Below are 8559 nucleotides of genomic sequence, written 5' to 3'. Positions count from 1 at the left end.
CTTGCCTAACCTAAACGACGGGTAGATACGTTTGTTCAAAACGTTCATAAACACCTACAAGATTATACATGTCAGAATCCACAAGTGCATAACGGGTCTCATATTATTTACAGAATATACAAAATATATTATATTTCCTATAACTTTTATCAGAAAAGCTCAAATATGAGGATCTGGAGGTTCTGTAGCTAGTAAATATGAGGCAGAAATGGGTTGGGAACATTTGCTTAAACATACAGGAGTTCATAGAGATGTATTGCTGACCCAACTTCCCGACAACCTCAATTTAAATCCTATGTACTATCCAATTTTCAGACTTGACCACTGCTTTTGTCGAGTCAACTAAAAGTCAATATGGATGAAGTCATTGTCATAGTTTGACGAGCACAGGACGACCACGTAATTGGGTGTCAGCTGAATTGACGGCCGTGACATGCTACTGGATAAACGCCAATGCTGTTTATTAAATGGGCAACAAATACGTTTTAACCAACCAGAAGTTTTGAAATAATTTTGAAGCATTCATTCTGAAATATTTAAACTAGTTTTATATAGTCAGTTTGAACACAGATTATATTGTAATCTGTCAATAATTCATCCACTGATGCCAAGAAACTCCTGAGAAAAATTTGAAAAGAATTTGTTTAAGATTTATATAATTCACGCCTACTACGAAATAAACATTCATGAACACAAAATGGCAAAATAGGTTTTTCAACCGAAATAGTAATTACTCTAGCTCAGAGCATCAGTTTAGTCGTGTCTAAAAGGCATGCGCAGGAAGGCCGTATGCTTCTATTGCGGTCTCTCACGTAGGACACAACAAGCGATTCCCCGCTTCATATGACACCCCGAGCTGCTTATGCAGCTCGCATAGCTCGATTGTTATCGCTTGCGTAGGACATTGCCTTGGCTTCTGTATCGTGTTCCAAGAAACACACATTTATCTAAACGGTATAATCAGAGCCATAACTGATATTAAGCGTTATTTGCACTCAAATGTCTATGGCGTCAGAGGATTTTCCTATAGACTCGCTCCACAGGCATATGATGAGCACCTTGTTGGCAAGACATGAGGTTCTCACGGCTGTTAAGACGTCGATGCTTGGTCTTTGGGGCTGAAAAAGGAGACAGTACGTTTCTCATAGATACTGATATCTATCTATGACTCTACATGGCGTCACAACCCAGAACAACAACACCGTCAACTTGATAGCGATTCGTCATTAAAGTAGCAAATGACGTTGTGTGTGGGAAATGAACCTTAACCAAGGACCCGACACAATGACTAAAAGATGAGTCAAGTGCCATATTACAAGTTCATTCCGCATGCCAAATGTCAGACACATCCTTCAGCTGCATGAATTACGTATGACGATTTGCGAACGATAAATTCAAAAATGGGGTGAAAAACAAACATTATTTTTGTGTGATTATGTAAGTATGTAGTGGCACCAAGAGACAATGCACATGTCTACATTTTTCGTGCTAAATTAAACTCTTGTTTGTTGAAGTACAACATGGAGACAGGTCAAACGCTCAACGTTACAGTTAAAGGAACCGGAAACGAACCTTAAAGGTCTACTTGAGACAAGAAAAATGCATGCAGTTTTACAATCGGTCTTCATGCAAGTAACAAAATCATAGCTATAGGCTAATAACTATAACTCATATTCCGACAAATGTCAGTGCTTACATAGCCTAAGATGTCGCTGAAGTCGTTTGGTAACAAACAGAATGGTGATGTCGCATAGCAACGCATTCTCTTGTTAAATTTCGTTCATCGTGACATAGCCATTTGCAGTTGCTGTTAGTTGTATACAGTTTCAACAATATTCTTACCTAATCACAATGAACTCTTTGAACGTGGCCTAATGACAACAGAGCTAATAACAATAACAAAATCCCGCAAAAATATATTTCTCTGTTTTTGGTTTTACCTCCAACTTTTTCAGGGTGTTCCATATAAAACCCTTCACGAACAAAACGACGTAAAACCAATTGCAATATAGAATTCTTGCGGCTGTATCTGATTATTGCAGATCGTGCACTGCCTGAATTAGGCACGGCCGTAATTTCAGCTGTTTTGTCGCTTGATGAGTGAAACACTTCCTACGTTCCCAAATTCTGTTACCAATCGGTGCACTGCTGCCTTATTTACTTCCTCGTCAAGATACGCTTTGCTAAATGCTTCGCAAACGATTTCGATGCGAAATAATGTTCTAGAACGAACACACGTTCTGCTCGTGTTCCCACCTGCACAGCTTCTGTGGAAGTGACGTAAGCAGGGGGCCTAGCAACAAGGTTGGTCTTAATCCGAGTATCACAGGAGAGGCTGGGGCAGTCTGCTTCTAATTTGTAATGGCTACCACTACTCTTCCGTATTCGAAAGGCCAGATATAGAATATCCGTACAAAGACTAGACATCTTCACTCAGATACATCGTGCTTTACTCAGTCCCTCCAGAGAGTTTGTCCCTTCCACGTCATTATAAATTCACAATTCTTGACTGATTAATTAATGGGTTTAAATTCAGCTCAACTGCACTGGTAACTCATCGTTCACAATCGTCCTTACTTTTAATGCTATTTATCCTACGCAGTGGAGAGAGCATAGTTAAATTAAAGACGCAAACATCTATGAATCAGATGAAGAATATATCCAAAGGAAGCAAATCTGTTCGCATTTGTATACGGCACAACAATTGCTCTGATGTAATACATTGATTTACAAACGTGATAATTTATTCTTTCAAACAGTGTACCCCAATCAATCCTCCGCGATCACGTGACCTTTTTAAGGAGGGGAACCATGCTGCCTCACCAGTACCCGACCATCATTGTATTCGATTGTCCTGGCGGCATAAGCCACGACCCCTCTAGTAATTCACCATCGAGGATTCTTCTGACACACATCCTGGCAGATATATTTCAGGTCCTAAATGATAGCAACGCCTGGCAAACAACTGCAAACCAACGAGGGAGTGAACTCTTTACCAGGGTTTTACAAACCACGGAAGGTATGCCGTGTGCAGATCAACACATCACCTCTTCACCTTCGAATTATTAATTCCACGCTGCAGCATATGTTGATAATTACTAAGCCGATCAAAGAAGACCTCCCTTATACTGAACGCGAAGGTCCGTTACTATGTTCACAAAATCCAGCCACCGAAACCCAAATTGAGCCAGGTTATTCCGACAACACCATCATATACAAATCCTTTTTAATATTATTCTCCCATCTACGCTTAGTTACGTCATGTGGCACATTCCCTTAATGGTTTTAAGCAAAAAAATGCACAGTTCTCATTGTCGCCATGCGTGCTATATGTCCTGCCCACACATTTCTTAATTTAAGTGGCCTAGCGATAGAGATATTAGATGAAAGGTACAGTTCATAAATTTATAATGAAGCATTAGGCCTACAGTTGTCCACTTTATTCAGTAATTTACCGAAAATCGCAGTTAAGTGGTTAGCACTTACTCCTGCTTCGTATTCGGAGGTCTCTGGTTCAAATGCCAGGACCGCTTCTTTCCGCATCTCTTCAAACTCATCATTCAAGGATCAACCATTCAATCAAGCATAAGCCAACATCAAAATATGCAGGCAAAAGAGAAATTTATTTTCTAAATTAAATTCTGCATGAAGTTTGATAAGTATCCATAGATTTAGTTCAAATTTTATCACCCCTGAACTGAGTCTCTCAGGTGATTATACATTGTATTACTATAGCAACCCGGGTTTCATTTATCCCGCACCAGGATTTTGATCCCTCTTTCTCATGATGCAGAAGAGAGCTTAATCCAACTACAAATCAACCGGGGGAGGCTAAAACACCGGTATTGAATTGGAACACACGAACACAGTAAGCCAAAAGCCTTCAAACGAGTAAGTAACGCCGAACCCACATTTCACATTGAAAAACGGTGTTACAATCGCGTGATATTATTAACGAAATGTTTCAATGTTGCCAATAACCAGATTCATTCTAATAATATAGAGAGATTTTTCTATCCGTTCCTTATCTCTATCTCTTATCGCCCTGAGGACGGAGGCAGTATGACCTCTGAAACGTTGGTTAACATCGACCAAACTACACAGCGCAACAACCCAGAAGACAGAAATCTTCATACTCACCGCTGTGAAAACAATCAAATCTTACAAATGCAAACAAGCGTCAAACTAATTAATGATGCTTGTCACTTGAAGTTCTACACAGACATTCAGCTCTACGTAATTTAATACTAACCAGATCAAACTATTTATTTATTTGTTATTTTAACAGCGCTCTGTGTCCTTCAGATGTTGGGTAGCGTCGAATGAGGATGGCCGAGGTGCTTTTAAATAGTGACCTGGTAATGTAATGAAAGAAAGCGGTAACGTAATCTTCCTGGAGAAAGTGTCACTATAAATCTGTCACGATAGTCGATCCGCGATTTATATTCGGTACGGATATTTTGTACATGTGCGGTGTGGCTGTTGCTTACTACTATGATACCTTACAGTTCACTTAGCAACGTGCGAACTCTAAATGTAACGGACAGCCATCGTAATGAATTGAAATGATTACGAAAAAAGGTTTGGCTGACAAGAGATACTACTCGTATGCAGTCATAGAAATTAATAAAGATTGATGCCCGTGGTAAAGGTTTAGAATTAGATATGCAGAGGTCAACGCCCTACATGTTTCTGTTTTCTTTACATGACATCTCCTACAACTCAAATTTGCTTCAGTCGAAAAGACATTTAAAAAAACACCGCAGAAAAGCATTCGATAATTGAAAATTGAATAACGGTCTAGCAGAAAGCGGTGAAAGGAATGGTAAAGAATTTAGTTTTTTAGACAAATTGTCTATGGAAATTCGTTAAAACCGAAATAAAACAAAGAAAAAGTATTAATAAGTATCGTAAAACATAATGTGTTACTTTTCAGCAATCACAGGCCTGTTACGATTTTTAATAAATTCCTAAACAGTAAATCCTTTCAGACGTTGATAGAATTTCTTTAACAATGGATGGACTAATCGTGAGGACCTACTTTTACACAGAAGATCGCGGACATAGATCCTGCATCAACTTCCTAATCGGGACCCAAACTTGTGTTTCAGAAGACTTAGGCTACACGGCAAGTAAGATAGGTAGCATACACATTAGTTAAGTAATAAATTAATAAAATATTTACCACGTCATTAGAACTTGCAGATTTGTGAGTGGAAAATGTACAGGCAGTGGTAAAGAGGGAAGCACTGGATTGTAACCCTCAAGGGGCTACAACTTGGAAGAGAATAACAGAAGAGGCTTTAAAACAAGACAAGACATTCACTGGAGTTAAAAAGTTGGTACAGAAGAGGGCATGATGGCGGTCCTGCTAGCAGTAACAGGAATAATGACAGAATTGCCACGACTGCTAGCACGGTGCAAGAGAGTGAGTGAGTTCGCGGTCGGCATGCCGATACGCCAGTAATGAGCGCCATGCATGCAGAACACGCGGACCAATGAATTCTGTTTGTACACGGGTCCAAATGAATTGCTGGTCCAATCGATAAAGCCACTGGCCGGTCGGAGCACCGGCGTGTGGAGGAGTGGCGACACTTTCACGCTGAAGCTATTACGTAATGTGAGACACGAGACATAAGACAAGTTATCACAAATAAGTGTTAAAAGCGTCTATCACAGCGGTTGTGAGACCAACTGAAAGCCGAGTACGGTTTGGACCACTCGAAAACTGGGATTCTACGTTCAAATCCCGTTCGAGCCATAAATGTTATGATTATTGTCCTGTGTAGGGCTAACCCCCCCGAGCCAAAATGTCGGATTCATACATTCAGAATAAATTCCGAATCGTGAAAAAGCCAGAGAGCCAGGACGAAGCAGAAGACGAAGAAATAAAGCCACTCAGAGAATTAGCAGTAGGAGTGGTCTTTTGATATTATAATACCTTATTTTATTTAACAAGGGTTTCAATTCCTCAGATTATGCAGCATCTAATGTTATCATCAAGGTGATACAGTGGTGAAGCAAAGTGCAGACATAAGGCTACCTGTTGTATCGATAAGAAAGTTACGAAGTGATTATGAACAAGTTTCAAAACGACTGCAGTGCTGATACGGTCTTCGCGAGGGTCGGCCTGAGAGGGGAATCAAAATTGGCCACTTGTTGCAAAAAAATTGGTGCAATGGAAAACGTTGAGCAGAAAGGCTAGAGTTGACGGAGGGCCCTGTGATTTAAAAATAATACTCCAAAACGTATTTGAGCGCGTCTGTAATACCTGAAGGAACCGAAGAAGGCTTCTTGTTTTTGCTCTGTGGAGAGAAATGTCAGGAAAGCGTGACTGTCGGCGGCTGGCACCTAGCTGACGTCCTCTGGTGGAATCTGCACTTCATTTCCACCAACGAAACGAACCGAAGGGATTCGGTGCAAAAACATAGTTCAGTACTCATACACAAGATACATGTATTTGTTTGACGACACTTTATGAACTATAGAAGTTATTTAGCGTCCGAGAAGATGTTACCATTACAGAAATTAATTAGTCGCCGTCCACTTTTATGTTTTCAAAGCCACTGTACCGTTCTTCCATTACTACTTTACTTAGTGTTCTGTCTGACGACAGGTCCATATGAACAGGATCCTTCCATCCTTTTCTCGGACTGGGACCTGTTCATATACGTTCTTGGCAGATGATCCAGAAGTGGTTTGCCATTGCCTTCTTCTGTGTGTGAATGGAGTAATTGTTGGGATGCCACGGAGAAACCGGGGAAACCCCCGGAGGAAAACTCCGTGTTGCCTAGACCACGGCCTTGCCCAACACAAGTTATAAATTCGGGCACCGCCAGGAATCGAACCCGAGACCCCAGGATTACAAGGCTAGTGTTCTAACCACTAGACCACCGTCCATTAAGCATATGTAAATACCTGTCGACTGTATGTCGCCTTGACACTTATGACCTGCGGGCAGTTAAGTGGGTATGGTGGAAGTATCTTGAACCCTTGACCTGGTACAGGGCAGGGGGCGTTTGTTACGCTGCTTGTAATAATGTACTTTCGAGTAGCAGACAAAAGACGACAAACGTCCTCAGAAAAAACGACTGTGTGCCTTCCATATTCATTAAGTTCAACAATCAGCGACTACATCTCTAATTATGATAATTTTGTTGTTGTATAGAATGGAAGTAATTACATTGTATTACACTGTGTGACTTATATCTCACTGTGGTGCATACAGGACGTATTCTAGAATCATACAAGATCTGTTGTACTAAAATCAGAACCTTGAACCTGAAAGATAATATTAATTGGAGTGCAAGGAAATACCACATCCTTTAAATTCAAATACTTAAATATAGAAACATCGTCCAGAAAAATAGTGGATAATTAATTTCTGGCTGTCCACGTGATAAGATGAATGGGGTTCGATTTCTGACACGAATGAATTCTTCGCTCCACCGCGAAGTCCAGACGGGGTCTGCTGAACACCCCGTGTATTGAATAAATACAGAGTAAAAGCGGGCGGTGTATGGAAGTGACCACTCAAGGAAGCACGGAGCTTCACCTCCACTTCCACATGTCGCGTTGCTTACTCGTTCAAGTAACTTTGCCGTTTACCTTCACAAGTTTTACGAAGAGAATGCAAAACTGAAACGTTAAATAGCGACTAAAAGTTGCATGGTGATCCTTTTGGTGTCTTACGACTACACAGAAAAAGGAAAAATTATCAGAAATCGGTCCCTCGTACAGAGAATTATATAACTAAGTTCTTTTATAAATGTTATTTAAGCAGACTTGTAAAAAAATTCTTTGTTTCTAAGTAAAATAAAAAGTAGTAAAGTTTGTCCCACTATACGCCATGTAGGCGTTTGGGGGGGGGGAGAGGAGGTATAGCTCCTCTCTTCCTTGACCCCGGCACTAGATGGGGGTGAGTGGTCAGCATCACGCCCCGGTCGGCTTTACCCCCGGGAAAGGACCCCGGTACCCATTGTAGAGGAGGCTGGGTGGGCCCCAGAGCCGGTCTGGACGCAGAGGCTAGAGGAAAAATCCTCTGCCCCCGTCGGGGATCGAACCCCGGTCGTCCAGCCCGTAGCTAGTCACTATACTGACTGAGCTATCCCGGCTGGTCCTTAAAAGACCGCGTAATTACGAATGTGACAGATCCGAAGGATTAAAATGGCCACAGGAAAATGAGTCATGCAGCACGCAAGGAGGTGGTGAGGAATGCCTGCAAAACTTTGGTCGGAAAACCTATAGAGAAGAAATTATTTGAAGGCACAGGAAAGATGAAACTGAACTTGAAGAGTGTTAAAGATTTGGCCGGAACACCAGTGTCGAGTTCCCCTGTATGGATAGTAGTGTGCCGCCAGAGGACTAAAAATAAGGAATATAAAAGAAATGCTTTGCTATAAAACATAATAGCTGCATATTATTATTGTATTATTCCTAGTAAAACGCGTTAGCACTGGGGGAATTTAATAATATTGCACTTCTGCACGACCGGATTTCAAGACCAGGATTCGCCACAGGACGATAAGAGCTGGTTCAGGATAAGAATGAGTGGCGGGT

At 41.1% G+C, this 8559-nt stretch overlaps 1 protein-coding gene across 4 annotated transcripts in view; it reads right to left on the bottom strand.

Moving 5' to 3' along the window:
- Positions 1 to 8559, bottom strand: part of LOC110835779 (uncharacterized) — a 347536-nt gene that overhangs the window by 312610 nt on the left and 26367 nt on the right. The window lies entirely within an intron of this gene.

Source organism: Zootermopsis nevadensis, unplaced genomic scaffold (genome assembly GCF_977971745.1).
Source record: "Zootermopsis nevadensis isolate Lab colony 2312 unplaced genomic scaffold, Znev_1.0 Znev_ptg000029l, whole genome shotgun sequence".
In the NCBI taxonomy this organism is placed as follows: Eukaryota; Metazoa; Arthropoda; class Insecta; order Blattodea; family Termopsidae; genus Zootermopsis; species Zootermopsis nevadensis.
The sequence above is the reverse complement of the archived record's forward strand: the minus strand, read 5'-3'. Positions and strand labels throughout refer to the sequence as shown.